Below are 26,074 nucleotides of genomic sequence, written 5' to 3' on the forward strand. Positions count from 1 at the left end.
GACCAGGGCTCGAACCCGTGTCCCTTGCATTGGCAGGCGGATTCTTAACCACTGCGCCACCAGGGAAGTCCAAAATTATTGGACTTCCAATAATTGTTATATTATTATTGACTTCATCTTTCTTATTTATTTTGATAGCTACTTATCCTGGGAAATAGAAAATTGACCTTTTCTGGGTGTCTTACATACTGTGCACAAAAGCAACTTTAGTAAATCTGTTAATTGGAATACACTCTCTAATAGGATGCTTCCTACACAGATATAACCCCTAGCAGCCCAAGCCCCCACAGGAATCCTGGGGCTCTCTCACAGCTGCACGCAAGCACACACACACACACACACACACACACACACACACACACACACACTCACAGCTGCGCATGCGCGCACGCACACACGTAGCTTCTTCCTTGGCATCCCGCCTCTCCCTCTACTCCCCTAATCCCAGAAGCTGTGTGTCCAACATCAAGTCCCCCCCCACAGCTGTCCAATCACAAGTTCTGCCCTGATGTACTGCCTGGCATTGGGATGAAGAGGGGAAGAGCACTTTCGTGCCTGTTAACAATGAGAACCCCAGGAAGCTCAGAGCAAGCCCAGAGCAGCCCCTTGGATGGAGGCAGCAAAGAAGCTCACTTCCAACTCACAGCCCCTGAGGAAAGTGATCTAAACACCACCAAGCCCTCTTGGAGACTCCCCACCCACCTGCCTGGAGAACAACCCTCTAAATCCAAGCTAATGAGTTGAACCGCCCAACAGAAAAATGTTTAATGGGCCAAGAATGTAAAAAGGCATTTACCAAAAAAGAAATACAAGTGACCAATCCATCCTAGGAAAGACACTCAAACTCATGCACAATTAAAAAAGAAATCAGGGGCTTCCCTGGTGGCGCAGTGGTTGAGAGTCCGCCTGCCGATGCAGGGGACACGGGTTCGTGCCCCGGCTGGGGAAGATCCCACATGCCGCAAAGTGGCTAGGCCCGTGAGCCATGGCGCTGAGCCTGCGTGTCCAGAGCCTGTGCTATTCAACAGGAGAGGCCACAACAGTGAGAGGTCCACGTACTGCAAAAAAAAAAAAAAAAAGAAAGAAAAAAAAGAAACCAGAACTCTTTTTCTTTAGCTGACTGGCAAAACATTCAAGTTTGGTAGGTCCCAGTGCTGATGAAGGTATGAGGAAACAGACATGTCTCACACACTGTAGGAGGGATGTGAATTCTTTTAGGAGGGCCATTTTCCAGTATATATCAAAATGAGAAATGCAAATTCTTTGACCCACCAATTCCCCTGCTAGAAATTTATCCTGGGGATAAACTCACAGAAGTGTGTCAAGTTTTATGTTCAAAGATGTTTTGGGCAATATCCGTCAAATTGTTCCAGGACATCCTCAGAATTAAACAGTTTGCAACTATCCCAAGAGCAAGGTCTTCTAGTTTTGCCCACAGGGAGGTAATGCCATGAAAGAAGTAAGAGAAAGATATGGAAGAATCAATCCTTTTGCATAAATACTCCTCAAGGCAGTGCTGGCTTTGTCTAAGAAGGTGTCATTCCTTACTCTGCCTTTATTGGTCTGGCTTTAACCACTTCCCTTCCAGTGAACTGAAAGCCTGGTTCCGGTCAGCCAAGTCACAGAGCATTGCAACTTTCATGGCACCCAAGGAAGGGACAGGAGCCACCCTAGCAAGTTCCAAGCAGGCTCTATGCTGGAGGCAGCCGTACACACACAAGCTCAGGGGACCCATACACCAACCCTGGGAATGGGCACGAGTAGTGTCCCCATCTTACAGAAGAAGACGCTAAGGTTCCGAGACGGTAAGTGACTTGTCCAGGGTCACACAGCCAGCATGTAGTAGGCTTGGATTCCAACCCCTGTGTTCTTTCCCACCTTGTGACAGCCTCAGGCCTTACACTACAACTCACGGACTATTAGAAAGTTGATGGAGTTTGGGGATGGGAGGCAGGGAGGAGTCTGCAGAAGCAGCTGAGCTGAGGGAAGAAGGGCCAGCGGGCAGGGGCCAGGTCTGGGCTGGGACAGCCAAGTCAGGCCAGTCAGCTTGCCAAGGCCTTACTCCTTGCTGATGAGAAAAGGCATCTCAGTACCCACACCACCACCCTCTACATGGGACTGCTACCCCAGGCTATCCCCTGCCAGCTGGGGATACTCCCTGGCCCCTAGGAGGAAGCTCACAGGCCTGCCAGGCTATTTTGAAAACCTGAAGCCTTGTGGAATGTGCCTACTATGGCCCTCTCCCATTGACCCTCAAGGACCAGACACCCGCGTCCTTCTGCGGTACCCTGCAGAGACAGAGGAGACATCCAGCGGGTGCTGAGGGCAGGGAGGGCAGGGGTGGAGTTTGGTTCCGTTAGTGGCTTTGGTCAACGCATTTCACCCCCTGTGGGCCTCAGTTTCCTTGTCTTTGAAATGGGAAGACAAGCAAAAGGGCAGAGTTGGGATATGACTGCTGGTGTCCCCCGCCCAGCTTCTAACATTCTCTGTTCTCTGGGCTTTTCCACGGCTGGGGGAGGCTGCCAGTGCATAGGCTGGGTCAAGTGCGAGGGGAAGGGGACCTGGAGTCAGAGGCTGGGGTTAGTGTCCAGCTTGGTCACCATGGGCTCTGTGACCTTGGGTCCAGACGTGCTCAGGTTCTAGAGGAGGTTCTGGGTATCAAGTGAACATTCAGCGAGGCTGAGAACAGGCTGCTAGTGTGGGGGACGACCACCCACCCTGTTCCCAGCCCCAGGCCCTGAGGCCCTGACACCATCACTTTCACGGGCACAAATGGGAGTCTCAACAGAGGAACCGAAGGAACAAGAGCCATGTTCCCTGAGCTCTGACCACAGCTGGAAAGGGCCAGCGTCAACCAATTAGAGAATCAGACTCTCAGAAACAGAAGGGGACCTGAAAGGTCACTGAGCCCTGCCCTGTGCTTGCACAGGTCCAGCGGCGAATGCGGAGGCTGCACGCAAGGCAGTCCGTGCAATCTTTGACCATCAGAACGTTCTTCCTTATACTGATCTGAATCTCCTTCCTGCTAACTGCTGTCCATATCCACTAGTTCCGTCCCTGAGGCCACAGAGCACAGATCAAACTCCTCTCCTGAAGGAGGGCATTTCGCACGACCCCTCTCCAGGGTCTCCTCTGCTCCAGGCCAACCTCCCCACTTCCTCTTGTTGCTCCCATGGCTAGTCTTGCATCTTCCTCCACCACGCTGTCCTCCGTGTACTCTGCCATCAGACAGCATGCACTGGGCCTCCCAGGTGCAGACAGACTGACAGGGCAGAATAGAAGCAGATTCTTACCACCTCCCTCCTCTAAACGTTCTAAACCCTGACTGTCTGAGCACAGTCTAAGAACTGTGAATTCTGTGAACCCATACCCAGGGTTGGAGAGTCATACTGCTGACGTCTGCTGACCTCCCAAGCGACCGAAACCCTGACACATCACACTCTTGCTTCCGCAAAAACCAAACCTGCTGCTGCCAACACTTGGGCCACTGGTCCCTTGAATTAAAACACATTACATTTATGCCTAGGTAATCCCAATCTTCTCCAAGGCATTTCTGGAAGCTGGCTTGTTGCTTAACACACTCTCTTTCCTCCCTGCGTCACCTATGTGATCAGGATGACCTCAAAATCCCATTGAAGTCATTGACAAACATTCTTGGTCAGAGACAGAGAACAGAGCCCTGAGGCACACCCCTAGAGACCCTCCTTCAGGTCAACACTTAGCTCAGTTCTGTATGAAGCTGAGAACAGGGGGGCTCCCCAATAAATCACAGTTGCAAATAACAAATTCTTTTATTTTTCAAACCATAAGAGGAACTCCCTATACAAAAGCATCGTCAGCAAGTTTGTTCATAAAACAAGAAGTCCTCCTGTAAATTAAATAAATCACAAACTGACCTCTTTTGCACATCCAGCGTTTCATGAACTCTAGCTAATAAAGGCACCTGCATGTGCAGTGCTCACCACGTGCCGGACTCCCAGCTGAGCATTTCAGGCATGAAGTCCTGTCAGTGGCATCGTCACTCCCATTTTGCAAGCAAGGGCGCCTGGGCTCTAAGAGGTCACGTGACTCACCTAAGGTCACACAGATGGAAACCCGGATGCCCGGCCATGTCTGCTGAACTCTAAAACTTCTCTTTCCACTGTGTGATGCTGTCTCTCAGGTTTCCCTAAAGAAGGCTCCACTTGGTTCTGTCCTTTCTCTGGCCTGAGCCCAGAACCACCACCCCCCACCCCCCGCTCCATCCCAGGCCCTCAGTGCACTCTCCACCTCCTTCCTGTGATCAGAGAGCTTCAGACCTACTGGGAACACGGCCGGCCTTGCGAAACAGGAACCCACGATTTGGGTGGAACTGCCTCCCAATGCTGGGATTTTCTTCTTAGTGAGCCCAATCCCTTCTGGTGCCCCAGGCACAATTTAGAACCTGGAAGCAACCCAGGTCCAGCCCTAGGTTAGGAGAAGATGGCATTCCTGGGCCTCACCTAACTACCTATAAAATGGGTATCACAACGGTAACAGGGAACTGCCTTCACAGGGTTGTCGTGAGGATCCTGAAACACCTCACTCCCTCCCACCACTGAGCCTTTACCCTCCGCTCGGAACACCCTTCTCCTTCCTTCCAAATTTACAGAGAGGCCTCCTGTTCATGCTTCAGAGTGTCCTGTTCCTTTCCTGATCTCAGTCCATCGCTGCACATCCACACACAAGACTGGTTAAAGTTGGTCATCCCAGCCAGTCTGTAAGCTCCCTCCTCTTCTGACTTGTAATCATTTTGACTCAACCAGGAATCTGCAGCATCTGACATGGTGCCTGGCACACAGTAGGCATCTAATAAATGCTTGTTGATGAATGAAAGGGCAGATGAGAAAATAGACACAGGTCTGCTTTTCTCAAGGCCAGCATGGCTGAACCAGTGCAAGGGTTCTGCATGGCCCACCGTAGGGAACTAGAAGACACTGCCTGGAGGGGGCTGGGAGCCAAGGAAAGGTGTGTTTCCATTTGGGCAGGATGGGAGGAAAAGCAGAGAGCACGGACGTGATCAAGGGATGAATCCATCTCCTTCCAAACAAGGATGTCCCTCAGATAATCTGTTATCCTGACAGGTCCACACCCATTGTGGTGACCACACTAATGAATTACCCTGGGAGCTCGAGGTGGAGGAGGGATGAGTAGGGGACGTCGCCTCCATGGAACCGAGGAAACTTGGCCCTCAGCGGTCACCACACGTCATTAGCTGTGACCCAGGGGCCATGGCTTTGGGGCAGTGATGAAGACTGGGACACTGGCTCCCTCTCAGGAGGGGCTGGTGGAATTCCTGCTGTTCCCGGGTCCTCCTCTTCTGCTTCCGCAGCCTGGGGTGCTCACCCCCTCCCATCTCCCTTCCCTCCCAGACAACCCTACTAAAACTGAGTCTCTACCACAGTATCAGGCAAAGAGAATGTGCTTTGGAGTTCAACACGTGAGGTTTCTTAAATCGAAGTATAGTTGCTATACAATATTATATAAGTTACAGGTGTACAGTGGTGATTCATAACTTTTTAAGGTTACACTCAGTTTATAGTTATTATAAAATATTAACATGTGAGTTTGAGCCCAGATCCACCACCCATGAGCTGTGTGTTGTTGGGCAAGTAACAACACTTCTCTGAGCCTTGGTCCTGTGTTTGTAAAGTGAACCTCACTGGGTTGCTGTGAAAATTAACGAGGTCATGGACACAAGGCCCACAGCACAAAGCCTGGCACGTTGTATGCACCCTGAATGCCTTGCAGCCTCTCCCTAGAACTCCCCTGCAGTGTTTGGTAGCTAATTATCTTTCCACAGGAGGAAGTGTTCTCTTTCCACCTAAACCGTGAGGTTTTTTGAGGGCAAGGCTGTGTCCTGGCCACCTCTGCACAGTCCTCAGAGAGAGAGGGCAGTGTTGAAAAGCATGGGCCTTGGTGTAAATTTCAGCCCTGCCACGTACTGTCCGTGTGACCACGGGCAAATAGTCCTATGCCTGCTGGAGCCTCTGTTTCTTCATCTGTAAAATGGGGCTAACAAGAGTGGATGGTAATAGTTCTGCCTTTGTAGAGGGCTGGTGTGAGGCTCATAGGAAGGCCTGTGTGTACTGAGTTTTATACAGTCCTTGGCATAGAATTCAACAAGGGCCGGAGACAGGGATCATCAGCCGGGCAGGGCCCAGCAGGGTGGCACAGGGCACTGGCATCTCTGGGGAGGGAGGGAGGGAGGGAAGTCTTTGTAACAAGATGTTATGGTTCTCCGTTTCGAGGAAGGGAGGGGCCCGCTGAGCTGATGCATCGTCATCTAGGTGGACAGGTTCATCGAGGTGGACAGGTTCATCCAGGTGGCCACACCTGGCCGGGGAGGGGAGGCCTGTGCTCAGGAGAGGGAGCCAGGAAGCTATGAGAGTGCCAGGTTCCAAATCAGCCTAAGGAACAAGAGCCCATTCTCCACACCTGGGAGCTCTTCCCGATGATTCAGGGACGACATTCTCAGGTTTAAGAATAACATTCTCACGTCGCAAGGCCGGTGACCGACTTTATTGCCACTCCTCAAATGAGCTTCCCCCAGCTCATTGAAGTAGGCAGGCCAGCAGCTCAGAACTTGGTCAGCTTTGAAGGATCGCCCACCCTGCGGGCGGCCCTGAGATAACCCAGCCTAACTTTTTAATAAAAGCAAGATGATTCCTGGTCTCTTTCCAATTAAAGTCAGGCCGCCTGGCCTTACGGCGTTCCCCCAGCTCCACAAGCACAAGCTGGCGAAGGGAGGTGGGCTGGAGAAGCGAGCAGGAATCCCATCACTCAGATATTCCGCTTCAGGGTCGGGGGCCCTCCCTGGCTGAGAGCCCAAGGGCAGGGCCTCTGCTAGAGCCATCAGCACTATCTTCGAGCGTCCATCTTCATTTCAGACCCACGACGAGGGGTCTCTTCCTGCAAATCTGCCTTTTGGGTCTTGTGAGAACAAAGACTGTTTCTGTTCTGCACTTCTGCCCCCCTCCTCCTAACCTCACCCCCAGGCCGAGTCACAGTTGGCCCATTGCTCGGGTGAGCCGTGATACAGACACTGGTGTGTTCGTTAATTTATTTCCCAGGTGAAAGGCACTGTCACGACTTCTGCCGCTGCATATGGAAACGCACACACACACACACACCCTAGCACGCTTTCTTTTCTCAACGGGGCAGTCGCCCGTTGTCGCTCATGCTGTCTTGACAGTTCTTCTTCCTTTTGAAGTCTCCACATCTTTTGCCCACTGACTGGGACGTTCCATGCTGCCGGGTTCTTATTTTCTTAACACAGTGGAAATATCTGGCCTTTTCCATAATAGTTAGCTCTCCTGATGCAATACATAGACAGCACTTCTTTTTACGTTGTGTTTTCAAGGGACTGTTTATTTAACGGCGATCTGTAGGGTACCGCACACTGCTCTGGGAGGTAAGCCCTGTAGGCGGCAGGGAGGGGCGGGGGGTGTGAGCAGAGGAACCATCTAGAATGTTGTGCTCCCATCCCACTTCTGGGACACAAGCAGCTATCCAAGCTTCTCTAAAGAGTGTAATTTATTATGCCTCTTTTAAGTTTAAGAGGCTCTCAGAGTCGTTCCCCCAAGACCCCCCACTCCAAAGAGCAATAAATGAGACTAAAATGAACACGTGTGAGGGTAAGAAGGTAATGCCACTTTTTAAAGGAAGGATTCTGTTTGTTTTTTTAAATAGGTCTGGTTCTAGACTTTGAAAATGATGGATTAGGGACTTCCCTGGTGGCACAGTGGTTAAGAATCCGCCTGCCAATGCAGGGGACACGGGTTCGAGCCCTGGTCCCGGAAGATCCCACATGACGCGGAGCAACGAAGCCCGTGAGCCACAACTGCTGAGCCTGCGTGCCATGACTACTGAAGCCCATGGGCCTAGAGCCCGTGCTCCGCAACAAGAGAAGCCACCGCAATAAGAAGCACATGCACCACAACGAAGAGCAGCCCCCGCTCGCCACAACTAGAGAAAGCCCGCGCTCAGCAACTAAGACCCAACGCAGCCAAAAATAAATAAATAAATAAACAAATACCTAAATAAATAAAAAGATTCTTCTAGGGGTCTCCCTGGTGGCGCAGTGGTTGAGAGTCCGCCTGCCGATGCAGGGGACACGGGTTCGTGCTCCGGTCCGGGAAGATCCCACATGCTGCGGAGCGGCTGGGCCCGTGAGCCATGGCCGCTGAGCCTGCGCGTCCGGAGCCTGTGCTCCGCAACGGGAGAGGCCACAACAGTGAGAGGCCCGCATACCGCAAAAAAAAAAAAAAAAAAAGATTCTTCTAAAAAAAAAAAAGATGGATTAACATGTAATCCTGTGTCAACCACCCAACAAGTATTTACTTTGCTAAGTGCAAAGCGGGGCGGGGGGGAGTGGGGGAAAGGCGGGGGGGGAGGGGCAGTGGGGGGCAGGCTCTAGGTAGAAGGGTAAGGAAGACCCTAGTCACTACCCTCACAGTGTACTTGGAGAAATCACGCAAGCATATAATGCGTATCTAACATAGGACCTAAAGCCACATTTATGCTCTGCTGGAACCAGTCAAGGTTTAAGAGTTCAGTAATAGCCCACCCCAGCGACCTAAGATGTCACAGAACAGGGAACTCCCCAGTGGTCCCGTGGTTAAGACTCAGCACTCTTACTGCTGAGGGCCCGGGTTCCATCCCAGGTCGGGGAACTAAGATCTCACAAGCCGTGCAGCGTGGCCAAAAAAAAAAATAAAAGATACGATGTCAAAGAACAGTTATGATTGATTATCCATTGAAACGTTCAGGCCAGAAGTTGGATAGTATCAGGTAGGAGTCTTTTCCCTATAATTATCCCCAGCAAATAAACCCAACTCATTTCCGTTTGCAAACAAGGCTGCAGGCATTTAAACAGAGTTAAATCCCAAACCTGGCTTCTGTGAAGACAGCAACATCCGGGGAGGGTCTGCAGCCCACCTCCAACCGTGGGCACACACAGGTGAAGCAGTACCTTTCAGAGGCCATTTCTGGGGCATTCACAAGAATGGCCGTTGAGGCTTGGAGGCACTGAGCAAAGGGGGAAAACAAGATAAGAAGGGCTTATTTCAGATTAACTTGAAAAACAAAGGAGGTTTAGCTTTGAAAAGCTGGCTGAGTTTTTAAGATAATGGAGAAAGGTTTTAGGTTTCTGGTCCCATTAGTGAGAACTGGGTGGGGAATTACAAAAAGAACTTTCATTACAGGCAAGGGAGACGGGCCAGGAAGGAATAATATGAAGACATTAAAACTCACTACATCTTCCAATCTTGGTTGGATTGGTCCATGGGGAGAAATGCCAACAGGCTAGAAGGCCCTCTCTGGAAAGGAGAGAGGAAAATGACCTACTCTTCTGGATAACACCAAGTGTTGGTGACGGTGTAGGGAGATGAGAACCGTGGTTCACTGCTCGTAGGCTTATAAATTGTACAGCTCTTCTGAAAAGCAATAGGGTAGTATTTACTTAAACTCAGTCTGTATAAGCCCTGTGCCCTAGTGATCCCACTCCTGGTGCACGTACTGGGGAAATCACTGCAGACTGTAAGGGCTGCAGCCTACAGGGACGTTACTCTGCAGCAATGTTTGCAGGAGAAAGTGTTGGAGGCAACCTCAGGGCCCAGTAACAGAGGGCAGCAAATAAGTAAAATGTCAGCATGGAACACCATGCAGCAGTCAGAAGCAATAAAGTGGCTTCATACAACAACGTAAATAGATCTTACAAACACCGTATTGAGTAAAAAGGGAAATCACCAAAACAAACCTATAGCACAATACCATTTATGTAGATTACGAACCACGCTCACGAACAGCACAACCTATTTTCTGAGGATACACGGGTTTATGTTAAACAGGTTAGAGGGGATGCATAAGCGGAAAAGGGATAGGAGTGAAGATTAGGACTGAAGGGGAAAAATAAAAATAAAGCAGGAGGAGGCCTTTGCAATGTGATAAGGTACAATGAACTGAAAAATACGATTAACTTAACTTGCTGCACCTGAGGGTAGAAAACCCAGCATGTGACCTACTCTTTGGGGAGGGAAACGCAGGATACAGGGTAGGATGAACAAATATTGATGAAGTGCACACTCGAGGTCCGCCAGAGCCCTGGTCCTAAGGAGTTTAGCATCTGGTAAGTACCCTGGAGCTTAAGGATGGGCCCCTCTCTGTCCCTCCTCATCCTAAGTGTCTGGGTCAGTGCTTCACATATGCTTGTTCAATTAATCCTGCAGAGGAAAGAAATATGTAAACCAGTAATTATTACAAGCTAGGAGTGGAGGAAGCCCATCTGTCTCACGTGGACCTGGAAGGCCCTTTAGAAGACACATCTGAGATGAGCCTTAAAGGATTTCGGCAGGTGAGGGGGCAAGTTCCAGGCAATGAACATGGCTTTGGGGCAAGGGTGCAGAGAGAGATGCTGGGTGATCGCAAGGTGACCGCTCTGGTCTAGGCTGGCTGCAGTGACCTGCAGAAGCCCATCTAAGCTGCCGTGTGGCCTAGAATTAGGGTGATAGAGAGAGGAGTGCAAGACGGAAGTGCAAGGCTAATGAAGCTATGAGACGGGGCAGATGCAGACCCAGGGCAGTAGTTCCAGCACTTGGCTCATCAGTAGGTGCTCCCGTGGAGCTTTGAAAAAGACATGAACTTCGGGTCCTGCCCTTGTGCCAGGCTACCTGAATACTGAATCAGCCTCCGGGCTTGCAGCGGGTGATCCCAAAGGAAGAAATTCTTCACCAGCTTCCCAGGCAGATCTGGGAACCACTCATCAGATCACAGAATCCAGATGGAAGTCAGGGGAGGAGAAGTCAAATGTCACTCCCAGATTTTGACTCCGGGGACTGGAAAAATGGGGGTGCCATTAATTAAAATACTGGGCAGTCAGGGAGTAGGATGAGGTGGGTGGTGGAGGACAGACTTACCTTGGTGAGAAGGTGCTGGCTGGCTGGGGACAGGAGAAGGTCCTCCTGCGGACACAGATCTGCCCAGAGGTCACAGATTAAGTGGAAAAGAAGGTCCAGAACCAAAGAGTATGGAGAGAAGAAAATGGAAGCACGAGGCTTAGTAACTGGACAGAATCTAGGGAAACACCTTTGTTTAGGAAGTGGAAAGGGATTATCCCAGGAGATAAGAGGAATGATGAAAACTAAGGAAAACCAAGACACAGAAAGACCACGAAGCCAGCAGCTGCGGTGGAATCACAGCCCTCTGGTGCTACCTTCACTCTCTGGGTCCATCTTCCTGACTACAAATCCCCTAAAGAGGCTGTAGGTTATAGAGGCTTAATCTTAAAGCAGAATGGAGTCAGCCTTGCGGACAGCCTGCAGCCACCTCCCACCGGCCTTATGTTACAGGTGACTGGTCTGGACGCCCAACGAGGGCTACTGATTTGCCTTTTGTTTCTTTTACTCTAGTTCAGGGGTTCTGACTCTGCACAAAATTGCGTACAAAGTGCCCTCGACACTGAACTGGACGGGCAATTTAAGGGATGTTCAAAGGTAATTTTGACCCTCCTTGTTGGCTTGAGAGCCTGACCCGCACATCAGATGAGGCTACACCACACTGCCATCCCCTCCCAACTGGTCTTCCAGTTCCTCCGGTCTCTGGAGTCCAATCAATCCTTCACACCACGTGTGCGGTTACATCTTTAAACACACACTGGGTCGTGTCAAGCAACACCTCCAGGGGCTTCTCCGGCTTGCAGGGAAGTCTGAACTCCCAAGCGTGATGTTCCAGCCCCAGACCCCAGTTTCTCTTCACACCCCAAGTTCCCACTTCTGGTCTCCTCATGGCTCCCCATCATCTGTCGGCTGCTCTACCACTGCCTCTCCCGGGGAGGACCTGTCTTTCTCTCGTTCCCCCTCTAGTAACCTAAAATTAAGAGCGCAAGCTACAGAGGCCAGGGCACCTGACTCTGATTCCCAGTGCACCAATCACTGGCTCTGCCACCCTGGCTAAGTCTCTTTCCTCTTTGGTAAGATGGGGATGAGTTAACGCACCTACCTCACAGGGTTGTGAGGATTAAATGAGATAACACTCAGAAAGCCCTCCACAGGGCGGGGCACAGAGTAAACAGTCCATTAGACATATACATGTGCTCATGGGTACACACACATGCACACGCACTCATGTGCACATCTGCTACTGTATCTCCGTAAAGCATTCATTTCATGCTCGATGCTCTGCTCTTCCTAATACATGATAAATCCCACCCAAGGCACTGAACAGATAAGCTCTACTCCCAGGTGGGGCTCACCCAGTGTGGTGGGCTCTGGGCTAATTTGCATCTAATTGTTACTTTTGCTATTTCAAGAGTCACTCGGTCAAATTCTGTGCTGGAATCAAACCTATGTTAAGATGCCTCTGTCTTTCTTGCCTTTTTAAATTCAGATTTAGACCCAACTTCTGTACCAATGAACCAAGGCACCTCATCCTGAGCCTCCTTTTTATATATCTCAATAAATATAAAACGAATTTTTATTGATATGAATTACTGCTTTACTCTAAATTTGCAAAATCATTAAATAAACATATAAAGAAGGAATGCAAACATTTAAACATTAGTTTTTAAAATTTTTATTAACTTACTTTTTAATTTGGGAATTGTATCATTTTTTACTTTGAAATTTTGTTTTCAGATTTTTTTTTTATGTGGACCATTTTTAAAGTCTTTATTGAATTTGTTACAATATTGCTTCTGTTTTATGTTTTGGATTTCTGGCAGAGAGGCATGTGGGATCTCAGCTCCCCAACCAGGGATCAAACTCGCACCCCTTTCATTGGAAGGTGAAGTCTTAACCACTGGACCACCAGGGAAGTCCTGTTTTGTTTTTTTATCAATACATTTCACCGGAATATAAACTCCCCAGGACAAGGATTTTTGTCTGTTTTTGTGTACTCATATAGTCTCAAACCTAGAACAATGCCAGGCATGTAGTAGGCATTTAACAAATCTTTGCTGAATGAATGAATGAACAAACGAAGACTACATGTTACATATAACAAATCCTTCCACACTCCATTCAAAATAAATAAATGCTAAAATTCTATCATTTTTTAAACAAGAGAAACAGAAACATTATGGATGAAGTTTAAATCCCTTATTCTCCTCCCAGGCCCATTTCTCTCTCCCCATCCAGAAGCAGCCAGTGTCATGAATTTTTTTGTGTGTATCCTTCCGGTCTGTGTTTTTATACTTTTTCCACAAACGTATGTAAATATATATATAATACACTATTATTTTGTGAATAATTTTTAATTTATAGAAATAGTATGAAATTTAGATAAATTATATTTACATAAATGGTATAATAGGTAATATTCTCTTGCTTGCCTTTTTCACTCAGTACTGTTTTGGGGATCATTCCAGGTTGAAACTTATAAATCTTATTCACCTTAACTGCACAGAATTCCATCATATGAATATACCATATTTATTTATCCATCTTCTTCTCCTGGGCATTTGTATTATTCCAAGTGGTAGCCATAGTTCACAGAATATTCCAGTTCTCTTCCTTCTCAGGCACATGGTAGGACTGTGCTTCCATCAGCAGCATATGAGGTTCCCCACTTCCTCATAGTCTAACCGACACTTGGCATTGTTAAGACATTTCACCCTGTGCGTTCCAACGGGGAATCACATAATCTCTTGAAGAAAACTGCTAAGTAGTATACTCAAGGGTATAGAATATATGACATACTCTTGTTGACCAAAAAGTCCTTTACGTTGTGTCTTTTGCTTTTAAACATTACTTTAGGGCTTCCCTGGTGGTGCAGTGGTTGAGAGTCCGCCTGCCGATGCAGGGGACACGGGTTCGTGCCCCGGTCCGGGAGGATCCCACATGCCGCAGAGCGGCTGGGCCCGTGAGCCATGGCTGCTGAGCCTGCGCGTCCGGAGCCTGTGCTCCGCAATGGGAGAGGCCACAACAGTGAGAGGCTTGTGTACCGCAAAACAAACAAACAAACAAAAAAAACCCCACATTACTTTAGCCTGATGCTCAGCCATAGATTGGGAAGGATGGGGATGCAAGATAATACAGTGTTCCTAAATTGATTCCACAAATATCAGGTATCCACAAGGGTCTTCACTGGAAGTATCAGTTCTCATTGTATGGATTTAGACACAGACGGAATAGGAAATGGATTAAATGTGGACTGACCTACTAAAAACAAACCCCAGACACTCTTACCTATCAGTGTCGCTTTGACAATTTATCCTACAAAAATAGTAGCCCATATATACATACATATGGATGTTTAGGGCAGCACTGTTTATAATGGCAAAAATAAAAAAGTTGAAAACAATCTAAATGTTCATTAATAGCATAGTTTTTTTTAATTATAATTTTTTTCTATCTACTTCTTACTTCAAAGTAAGATGATAAATTTCCGTATGGTTTAAGATTGTTTTAGATGGGATTTTGTTACTTGCCTCCTAACGGATTCCCAGTTTTGCACTGGTCCAGCTCCAGCTAGAGGAGAAACAGATGCAGTCTAACTCCACACGCAGAGAACTCCAAAACACTTGGCGACTTCCCCATCGGCTGCCCCCAAAAGAGAAGTCCCATGACCCTGTGTCTCGAGGGAAGAGAGCCTGACCAGGAACCCAGCAACTTTCACCAGAACTTGGTAAGGGGGCTGGGAAGTTAGTCAACACTAAAAACAAATAAAGACGCTTTGTTGTCTCTCTCCCCATCCCCTCCCGGAAACAGAGTCCAGGGGGAACAGATGAGTAAAGACTTTGCACAGTTTCCACCCTGCCCCCAAGCTGCTGACCAGGCCAGAGGAAGTAATGGGAATAAACTGCAGGCGCATTCAACATTTCCTACAAGATCCAGCCTCGACCAGTTTCAAAACAGTAGAGGAGGAGAGAAAAATCCACATGCTCCAAAGGGCAGAGAGAGGAAATGCCCCAGTGGAACCTGCACTCAGGACCGCAGGCCAGCCCTGCCAAAGTCACGGTGAGGGTTTGTGCCCAGGGCTCCTGGGCCAGCAGGGAATGAGTCAAGCTCACGCTATCAGCCATCAAAAGGGCTGATGGTGGATGAACTTTGAAAACGTTATATTAGTGAAAGAAAGCCAGTCACAAAAGACCACGTCGTTGATGGTTCCATTTATATAAAATGTCCAGAATGGGCAGATCCATAAGGATAGAAAGAAAATTAGTGGTTTCCAAGGGCTTGGGACCAGTGGGGGTGTGGGGAGGGAGGGTGGAAGTGATGGCTCAAGCATACTTGCTGCTTGGGGTAATAAAAATGTTCTAAAATTGACTGTGGTAGTGGTTGCACAATTCTATGAATATACTAAAATGTATACTTTAAATGGGTTGGTTGTATGGTATGAGAATTATATCTCAATAGAGCTGTTCCCAAAAAGGGAGGGGGGCTAAGAGCATCAGTGTGGGCTATCTACTGCCTTAACGCGGGGAGCTACACGAGGATGCCCAGCTCCCGCTGTTTCCTATATTTTTATCCTTCATGATGCTTCGATGCCAGCCACCAGCTCTATGAGTTTGTGGTACTTTTATTATCCCTATTTTACAGATAAGGAAACTGAGGCTCGGGGAGATTAAATAATTTGCCCAAAGTCACGTGGCTTGTGAGGGACTTGGCCTCGCCTGTAACTGCTGCACTCTAACCCATCCTAATCCACGTCAGCAGAGAGCCAAACAAGTCCACAGGGTTAACACTGTATTAGGTTAAGGCCTAATATTAATAGCATTGGGGCTGGGAACTTAGTAGAGGATGGCTTTTGAAAATCTGGGCTGCTCAGGCTGCCTTGCGTGAATCCACCTGCTTCCCTGGGTTCATCCTGGCTGATGTTCGGGGGATGTGGGTGGGGCAGAGGTGGCCCTTTAAGGTTCTCAGGGACAGTGGCAGGAACTGTCACTCCTGAGGAGTTGTTTGGAGTCACTGAGCTGGCTGGGTACCAGGGGGCCCTCTCCCAGCAGCTCTGGGAACCCAAGCGTATCTGAACCCCATGAATAAGTCCCAAATGCCCCACGCAGACTACATCTGGGACCGAAGCTTCCGTGGGATTCCCTACTGTCTGATGTGAGTTCCTGTGGGTGGGAGCAGCCAGGCAAGCCCAGGGGCCCCACTGCCTCTGTCTGCCAAGAACGCACACTGACGAAATGGCCACCCTCTCTTCCTTCCAGGAATCCAGGTAGGGAAGGCCTGTTTCTCTGTGCGTCCCCTTATTAGAGGTTAGTTCACATAACAGGTAACACGGACAGGTCCGCATTGCCCCAGCCCCACACACCTGGACACGTAACCGGCTCACAGTAAAACAGGAGGGAGATGGACGTTTGCTCTTGGAGGATAAAACCAGGCGTAAGATTCCTTACCCAGCAAAAATGTGTACATACCCTCTCCTTGAGGCCCAGGGGAGGAACTCAAGGCCTCTTCTAGCTTCCCTTCTCAATCCTCCCTTGCTTCTAGAGTCTCTCCTCCATCCCCACCTCCCCCCACCCCCACCGGGTCACAACTCTTTCCTGGGATCAGGTCCTCTGGCATGTCTACACCAGCCTAGTTCACACAGCCCTGCCTCACAGTTTCCTGCTCCTGCAAGCCTTCTTCCGGGGCCTCCTCTGAAGCTAGAAGTCATGTTTCTAGAGCAAGTGTCCTGGATGGAGAAGAGGGCCCTTTCTGCACGTGCAAAGTCACGGCAGAATCCCACCCACCAGCTCACCCCACATGGGTGGAGGGGGCAGAGGGGTGGAAGTTCAGAGGTTGGTCAGATCCCAGTTCTGCTACTCACTAGCTGTCACCTTGAGTGAGTGACTTAACCTCCCCAATTCCTAGTTTCCTTGCCAAAAAAAATGGGAGTAATACCATCTTTCTTTTGTGAGAGTGAAATGAGGTCTGTGTAAACCTGCCTGACTCAGAAGAGGCACTGGAGGAAAGGAGAAAAGGTAGTTAGGGTAAGTATATGTGAGGGTCTATGATTCCATTTTATACTAAAATCTAAGTATTTTGGGACCCCCTAGCCTGACCGTAAGGAGTTCTCAAGGATAAAAGATGGCCCCAGGAATATGCCTGATGGACAATGACCCAACAGCTTGTACTACACACACACACACACACACACACACACACACACACACATACCACACACATACCACACACACACACCACACACACACATACACACACACATACACATACCACACAAAATGCACACACATATAAACATACACTCTCAAATAGACATATACTAATACACCACCCAGATATAATCCCCAACACCCTGCAACACACACACGATATCCCCAAATACACCCCCCATAACACACCAAACACACACACAGACATTACACATCTCCAAATACACATGCATTCTACATGCAAACACACACACACACACTCTCTCCTTTTTTCTATTTTCTTAAAGATGCTTTCATCCTCTATAAGGACACCCAGTCTCACCACAATTTCAAACACTATCACAAGAAGCTTTAATGTTCGTAATGCCTAACTCCCCGCCAACTAGCCAGATTACAGCAGATACAAACGACAGTGTCTTGCTCACATCATGTCACCTTGTACCTGGGCTCAGAGGCCAGCAGCCCCCGACCTCATTTCCTCAGACACTTACACTGCTCCTCCCAGCCTGACCTATGATGGATAAAGATACTAGATTTCTATTTATCCATAAGTCCCTTGTTTGTTTATTTCTTTCCTGAGGCAAGTTTATACAAGGTCAGATTCCCACTTGTCCAAGGCCCAGCTTCTCTCCCTCACGTTTGCATTGACTGGGCTCCTTCTCTGATGAGGCCCCCAGAAGCTGCTGTATTGATCAAGTATTCTTCAGCCCTGTCCACAATGACTCCTGCCTCTTATTAGCTTAAAAAAACCTGCATCGAACAAGGATCCTGACTCTTCTATAACAAGAACCCCAGGAACCTCCAGAAAGACAGCACGGCCTGGGGAACTGAGTCACGGACAGAGGTTCTCAGTCCTCGCTCCACCACTTGCTAGAAGGAGGAGTTTGTTATCATAGTTTGGGTTCATTCCAAAGCAGACCCTGAGACAAGGCCTTGGGTACAGGCTATTTATTAGGGAGATGATTCCCGGAATCCCAAGTGAGGAGGTATGGAGAGCGAGACCAGGAAAGGATAAAGGCCGATAAAGGGCACTTAATGGCCAATTTACTGCTGTGGGCATTGGGGTTCAGTCCTGCTGGGGATCCTCTGAGGTTCTGGCTGGAAATCGCCTCCAAACTGTCCCAGTGGAGAGCAGGCAGCTGAGATATCAACTCCCTGGGATGACAGGATGACGGAGTGACAACTCACCTCCGCCCCCTCCCCTGGCCTTCCTCAGCTGCACCTGCTTGGGTAGAGCACGTTCCCGTGGTGCCCTTGCTGGAGGGAGCTCTCGCCCAGAGAAGTGAGGCGGAGAGAGGCGACAGCGGGGAACACTCGAGGAGGGGAGCTGCCAGCATGCTGGAAACCGCTGCAGGTGAACTCAGGTGAGCCCAGGGCATACGGGGCGGGGCATCGACGGTGTCCTCCACAATCACAGAAGTCATGTGCCTCTCTGCGCCTTTCCTGTCTGTGAAACAGGAAGGAGACCTACAGCCCTTCTCAGCAGGTCCCTCAGAGGCAGCAAGACTGTTTGTGAGGAGCTTGACAACCTGGGATACTGACGGTACCGGCAGGCGGCACCGTCACCTTCTGCATGGGCAGCCCCGCTGCAGTAAACACCCAGAGTCTGCTCATGAGGGGAGAGGTGTGGAAAGAGTGTAACTCAAGACTCCCGGCCAGAAAGGTCAGGCTGGAGCCCACTGACCATCCCCCTGGTCCCCTTGCCAAACCACAAGGCTGTTTAAATGGCCACCATTTAAAGGAAAGGAGAGTGACTACTAGATGCTGTACCCTGTCTTGGGTTCTTACAATGACCCTACGAGGAAGGCGTGGGCACAGTCAGCTGAGGAAACTGAGCTGAGAGGGGTCAGCAACTCGCTGGCGGCACTCAGCTAGGAAATGGTGGAGTCAGCTTTGGAACACTTGTCTGAATCTTTACACCCCCTTCCTCTAGAACATGCCACAAGCTCCATCCCAGATGCCTCTGTCACAAACCCCAGGCATCTTCTCAAGGCTTCTATATATATATCCGTCAGGCCTGGGCTGATAGGAAGCAGACTGCACCTGCCCTGCCAGCTCAGATAACAACAGTGACCCTTAGGTAGCACTAACTCTGCCCCAGGCACTGTTATAAGTGCTTTTATCAGCATTTTCTCATTTAATCCTCCCAACGATCCTATGAGGAAGGTACTATTATTATCCCCATTTTTCAGAATGGGAAACTGAAGCACAGAGAGGCTAAGTGACTTGCCCAAGGTCACACAGAAGTAAATGGGAGAGGAGAAACTTGGATTTAGGCAATCTGGTTCCAGAGCCCCTGCTCTAAACTACTTTGCCACATTCGTCTCGAAAGTGCAGACTCATTCTCCCCACAAGTCTATCAGAAAGGGTCATCCCTGAATGTTGGGAATGGAACTGCCATTGACCTCTCTCCTGGGGCAAGAACTGGCCAAGAGCAGCATGGAGGAGACAAGACAGCCGGCCCAGCCACCTGTTTAAGGACCAGGCTCCTGGGGAGACAGTGCAAATGCTCCCTGCTGAGTGAGGGTCTCTTTACCAGGGGGTTGGTGTGCCCACAGCGGCACGTAGCACTGAAGTTCAACACAATTGGGGTCAAGTGCCTTTTTTTTCCTTTTTGAGAATGATGACTTTGGGGTCTGGATGCTCTAAAGGGGGTTCCCAGTACAAGCTTTCCACAAGGGAGGGTAATTGCAAGGAACAGCCAAAGAACACAAGGGTTTCCCAGAGTACGGAGCCAAGGCAGGCTGGCCCACGGGGACGTTGTGGAGATCACATGAAAGAACATCTTGGGGCTCACACGTCAGCAGAGAAAACCGGTCAACACCACGGGGGATCTGCCCAGCAGCTGAAGGCAGTCCATGGCCTCGGACCCGGTCTTCTTCCCATTTCTTATGTTACATCAGCAGAACCACTGCCAAGTAGAACAGAAATCCCAGCTCTCCTTTCTCATGCCTCCGTCCTGCTTTATAACCAGTTCTATGGTACCGCCCCCCAACCCCCAGCCCCTCAAGTGGAAGTTCTGAACGCAGGGTAGAAACAAAGCCAAGCAAATCAGATACAACGGTTAGGGGAGGAGTAATCCTGTTAGCGCTCGGATGTGCGCCTGTGGACGACTCTTTTAGGGGACGCTGCCTTATCTGTCAAAGGGAGCACATGTTATTCCATTCACTGAGCTCCTACTCTGTGCTTGGCACAGCTCATTTAACCCTCACCACCAGCCTGGGAGATGCTTTTATTATCCACGTTGTACAGATGAGAAAACCTAGGTGGGGAGAACTCCAGCACCTGCCCCGAGGGCACAAAACTCCTGACTGCCAAAGCAAGGACTCAGATCAGCCAGTCTGGCTTCAAGGGCAGAAGCCAGACAGCACTGCCTTGAGAGCACTGGTCTCAATCCTCGCAGGATACCAGGATCTAGAACCCATGGCCGGATTTTACAGAGAAGGAAATAGGCTCAGAGTTAGGCTGCTTGCCCAAGGTCACCAGCTAAATGGCAGAGCCAGGAGCAGAACCGATGTCAGACTCTGGAGCCTGAGTTTGTGACCACCATGAGGACCTGCCTCCATGCAGGGCACGAAGGGACAATGCAAGTGTGCGGCCAACAGGCCAGCACTGCCTGGGAGAGGGCATGCCAGGGCACACCAGCTGACCAGCAAGGCAGGCTCTGGAGGGTCCCCAATGCCCCATGGCATTAAACCCAAAGAGCGGGGCAAACGAGAGCTACGGCTGTTGACAGACTGGCAGCCGACAGAGACGATGCAGCCAACAGCTGCTGTTTATTTTGGGGCCCAGGGAGAGAGGAAGGAATGGTTAAGGCCCAGCTCATTCTCACAGTAAACTGAACAGGGCAGAATGGGGAGGGTGCCCCCTCCCAGCTAAAGCAATATCCCTGGTCACCTGCTGAGCCTGGCTGAGCTGAATGGCCTAGGTGTCAGAAACATCTTGCCAGACGCTCTAATCTGGCCTCTCCACCCACAGATACAGTGCTCCCCACCCCAGCCACAAGTGCTGGACTTGTAAATGGCCCAGGAAGGCAACCATGCCCGGCAAACCCACCCCCTGCAGTGTCAGGCTCCAGGAGCAAATGGCTTTTCCTGTCTCAGAAACAAAGAGGGGCCGCTCCTGCCTGCCACCAGTGGCTTCGGTTCCCAACTCTGACACTTGTTAACTGAGGTCTGTGGACGGCCAGGCTAGGCTGTGGCAGCCGGGCTGGCAGGATTCCCTGGAAGGTCAGGATGTAAGAGGTTTCCCGAAGGACTTCGGAGCCCCACTGCCTGGCTCTGAACCCCAGCCCTGCCTCCTCCTAGCTTATGGCCATTGGTAAATTAACCTGTGTCTCTGTTCTCTCATCAATAAAGTAAGGACCATAAGAGTGCTCTTCTCGGGCTTCCCTGGTGGCGCAGTGGTTGAGAGTCTGCCTGCTGATGCAGGGGACACGGGTTTGTGCCCCGGTCCGGGAAGATCCCACGTGCCGAGGAGCGGCTGGGCCCGTGAGCCATGGCTGCTGAGCCTGCGCGTCCGGAGCCTGTGCTCCGCAACGGGAGAGGCCGCAACAGTGAGCGGCCCGTGTACAAAAAAAAAAAAAAAAAGAGCGCTCTTTTCATCAGGTTGTTGTAAAGAGTAAAGTGCTTAGAAGAATGGGTGGCACATAATTCGTGCTCCTAATATCACCATCATCATCGTCATCATCACCATCATCAGTCAGCCTGGAAGTTTCCTTCTCACTATGAACACTGGAGGAGAGTTCCCCTGGCTGCTACACATGGAATTTAAGTTCCCAGGCTAGCCCGTGATATAGGTGAACTAGAGACATCTGGCTCTTGGTGCTATAATTCCATCTACTCCATGGATGAGTAAGGTTTTGGTGGAATGGCCTGAGAATCTTACCACCATTCACAGTTTTATAATGATAGGAATATATATTCTACATTTCAAATGACCAATTGCCACAATTGTAAGTTAAAAGCTGTGGTTCTTTAAAAAATAGGAGTGGGGTAGGAGGAAGGGGGTTTAATAGGATAAAGCCTTCGTCTACAGGTTTATTTCACTGCTCAAGGCCCTACTGTGATCCAGACCATCAGCTAGCATGAGGGAGGGAGTTTAAAGATGAAAGGATGCGGAGGCTGCTGCCTCTGCAGGAGCTCCCCACCCTCTAGCTCCCAGCTGGAGGGACTGCTTTCAGCATTGGTGCCTTGCACACAGTAGGTACAAAACTAATGTTCAGTTAGTGAAACTCCCTAAGACGTGCGCTACCTTCGGGGTCCTCAGGTGCTATCCAAGCCGTTGCTGATGGAGGCTGTATTTCCCCACAGAATCCCTCTTGGGGGGTCAGGGTCAAACCCCAAACAGTCCCCAGAGCGACCTCTCCAGCTGTGTTTTGACCAGTTTCTGTCTTCAGCAAGTCAAGAGGACGCCTCATTGCTGAGCAGAGCACCTGGCCTGGTGCTGGGAGGGACACAGGCCCAACTTGAGCTCTTTAGCTGCCTGACCTCACTGCCCACTGCTCTCTCCCTCTTGCTGATGCCACTGGGCCACACCAGCCTCTTGCTCTTCTCTGCAAAGGCTAGAGGCACAGTCCTACCTCAGTGCCTTAGCATTTGCTGTTCCCTCTCTCTCAACCATTTTTGCTCCAAATGGCCACAGGCCTCACTCCCTCTCCTCCGTCAGATCTTACTTAAAAGTCACTATACGGGGGAGCTGTCCCTGGCCACACTCTATAAAATAGCACAGCAACTCCCATCACCACTGCCATTCCCTGTCTCCCTCACCTCGCTTAGTTTTCTCTACAGCATTTAGCCCCCATCCAGCACACTACATATTTCACCAGTTTTGTTTATTATTTCCCTCCCCCTATCAGAATGTGAGCTCCAAAAGGGCGGGGAGTTTTATCTGTCCTGCTGTGTTCCCAATGCCACATAGTAAACATTCAAATGTTGACTGACTGATTGAATGAATGAATGAATGAATACAAATAAGCCTCAGATTAAGGTCCACCCCACAATGGGCTTTTCCATCAATCAGGCACAGGAGACATAGGCTTGCCCCAAACTGAGCAACCCAAGGCCATTCTTGGTAAGAGTTACAGGAGAGGTTAAAACAATAAACTTTGCAAAAATTCACAGACAGAAAACATTGTAAGATGAGAAGTCTTGGAAGCTTCTGGGAGGTGGCAGAAACTAAGCAAAACCATGAAGGATGACCAAGATAATAATAACCACAGCTGCCATCCATTGAACACCAGGCATGTCCCCAGCACCATGTGGAGTAACAACCAAATGGGCTAAGTGCTGTTGTTATTACTACTATTATTCTCATTTTACAGATTAGAAAGTTGAGGCCCATGGCAGGGAAGAAATTTGAACAAGTGAAACAAGGTAGTAAGGGCTTCAGAGCCTGAGCCCATGTATAAGGGGAGTCGGTGCTCTGCTCCCATCCTCTTGCCCTCAACTTCCAACTGCTGCTACCTGAGGCCCTCTCGGGGGCTAGCTCCAGTTGCCAGAGCCTCGTTTAGCCCGAGCAAGCAGCAGGCTGAAAGTGCCTGGGAAATAAACTGCTCCCTGCTCCCAACCACAGTGCCGTGCTAGCCACCATCCTTGGGGACAGGACGTAGAACCCCCAGCAGCTGGAGCTTCTGAAGGACCAGGCTTTTAAAAGTGCCTCTGGACACGAGATCAAGGGAAATAAAAATTTGAATCCCAAAATAGAGGCCAGACCTTGCTAGGGAGCCATTCTAGGTAGCAAGAGGTTTGTTATCTGATCCCAAATACCAGCTCCAACCACATCACATGTTAATGGAGGGGGAAGGTCAGAGTGGGCAGATGACCAGGATTTAATTCAGACCCTTGAAGTTTTATCAGGGACCCACGTGATGTGCTTCCTAGTCTCCCAGCCTCTCTGGGAAGCTCTCGGGAGACAAAGCCACTATAAAGCTGCAGGGCCCCAGCCTTCCAAGGGAAGGTCCACTGTGCATATGCCCTTTGGGCTGACTTCCTTTCTTAAGCCCAGGGCAGTGCTGTCAGCGTTCCATACCTTAGCACAGCCACAGATCAGGGACGAGACTCCCATGGGTGCATGCAGCAGAGGGAGAAATACAGCCGCGGAGACCAGAGTCTGAGGGAGGGCAGAGAGTGTAGAGAAAAACCCAGTGCAGCTAGTTTTGATATGTGTGGATGCCTCCAGCTGAGGGCAGGGAAAAAAGAGAAGTACTCCTGCCTAGCAACCTAACCTTTGTGGGGTGGGTAATCCGTCAACTCTGCAGGGAGCACAGCGGAACCATCGCGGGCTTTCCTCACTGCAGAGACCTGGGTGCAGACCCTGGCTTTCACCGTTCACGGCCACGTGATGCGGGGCAAGATGCTGCACCCCCCTGAGCCCCTGCTTCTTTGGCTACGCAACAGGGGTGATGCTCAGGGTGGCAGTGGGGATTAAAGAAGACGGTGGATGAGAAGCCCTAGCCCCGTGCCTGCACCTAGAAGGGCTCCACTCACACATTCTCCGACCCAACTTCCCCACTATCCCTGCCCAGGAGCTGCCACAACCAGCAATCATGGGGAAAACGAGGCTGCTTTTCTCCAGCTGCCAATGAGCGATGACTAAAGTAAATAATTAACCCCGGCTTGAAACCAAAGTCCAGACATTGTCCTATTACAGGCCTCAGCTCTGCGAGAGAATCATCAGTTGGCCACGCCACCGGGGCTTAGACCAGCAGAAATCCCTGGGCGGCCACCTCTGCAAGCCCTACCCTCACTGACAAGTGACCGTGCCCCTTCCGGGTTGCCAGGCCCTGTGCTGAGAGCCCGATGAATTCTGCCCAGGAGGCAGAATTCAGGAAAGAGTTTCGCTCTCTCAGAGCCCCACTGCCAGCACCATGCCAGGCCAGCCAGGCCTCCCTCTCTGTTGCTACAAAGAGAAATTCTCCCACACAGGCAAGGCCCTTAAAATAGCCCTTTGGGTCTGGGCCATCAGGAAACGGAATAAAGCTGGGTCAGAATGGGGCCTACCATGAAAGAGTTTACAAAGCAGCCGCTTCAAACAGCAGAGACAATCCCTTCACGCTCAGAACCCTTAGGTGGGCAAAGTCAGCAAGGCAGGCTCTCTCCACAAAGAACACCATTCCCCAGGAGGACGATGCGCGGGGCCGGCAGAAGCTCCCCAACCCCCAACCTGGGGCAGCCCAGGAGAGGGACCAATGTGCAAGTCACAGTGACAGGGCGAAACAGGCACCGCCTGGGGGTAGGGGCCCGAACACACCTGGCTTTGTGCTTGACTAACAATGCAACCTCAACTTTCTGAACCTCGGTCTCCCTATGCATAGAATGGGGTTAAAAATGCCTACCTTCAGGGCTGTGTCAGGACCAGAGATTATAAACAAGAGGCCTAGCACAAAATAGGGATTCCATACGTGGTAGCTGTTACGATAACGGTGCCCATGTAATAGAGGTCAAGGTCTCCTTTGTTACTGAGTGAGAATAGTCCTGGAAAAAGGAAAACAGCCAAGGCTCTCTACGGGGGACCACGCAGTGACAGGCAGAAATACAGACTGGCCCGCACCCACGCCATCCCTGACCCTGAAAGTTCACTATCTTGGGCAGCACCCCACGCCCACTCCCTGAGTGATCCACTTCTGTCAGGTCTGGTTCACACTCCAGGGAGTCCAGAGACAGACTGGAGGGCCCAAAACGTCCCACTGCATAATTTATGCTGCACTGACACACACAGAGGAAGGAATCCTGCCCCAACCCTACCGCCACCTCCTCCCAGGCCTAGGGAGGGTGGCTTCCTCACAGGCAAAGGGAAATGACAGCAAAGGGCCAGAGAAAGCAGCTGAGGGAGGGGCAGAAAGCACAGCTGTTTCCCCTTTGCTAGCTCAGCCCCCTGGATGTCACTTCCTCCCCCCAGGTAACAGCCGGGACAGATGGGACTGGAAATAGCTCTGTCTCTTCCATTCACAAAACTGAC

The 26,074-nt window shown here is 50.1% G+C and overlaps 1 protein-coding gene across 10 annotated transcripts in view; it reads right to left on the minus strand.

Moving 5' to 3' along the window:
• SH3PXD2A (SH3 and PX domains 2A) overlaps positions 1-26,074 on the minus strand; it is a 241,562-nt gene that overhangs the window by 206,292 nt on the left and 9,196 nt on the right. The window contains exon 2 of one of the 10 annotated variants that reach the window (XM_027112504.1): positions 8,912-9,048. The exons of the other annotated variants lie outside the window; for them this stretch is intronic. The gene's annotated coding sequence lies outside the window, so the exon portion shown is untranslated. The remainder of the gene's footprint in view (positions 1-8,911; positions 9,049-26,074) is intronic. 10 annotated transcript variants of the gene reach the window in all.

This window comes from Aethalodelphis obliquidens, unplaced genomic scaffold (assembly GCF_003676395.1).
Source record: "Aethalodelphis obliquidens isolate GAN/ISIS:26980383/991018 unplaced genomic scaffold, ASM367639v1 scaffold11, whole genome shotgun sequence".
Taxonomy (NCBI): Eukaryota; Metazoa; Chordata; class Mammalia; order Artiodactyla; family Delphinidae; genus Aethalodelphis; species Aethalodelphis obliquidens.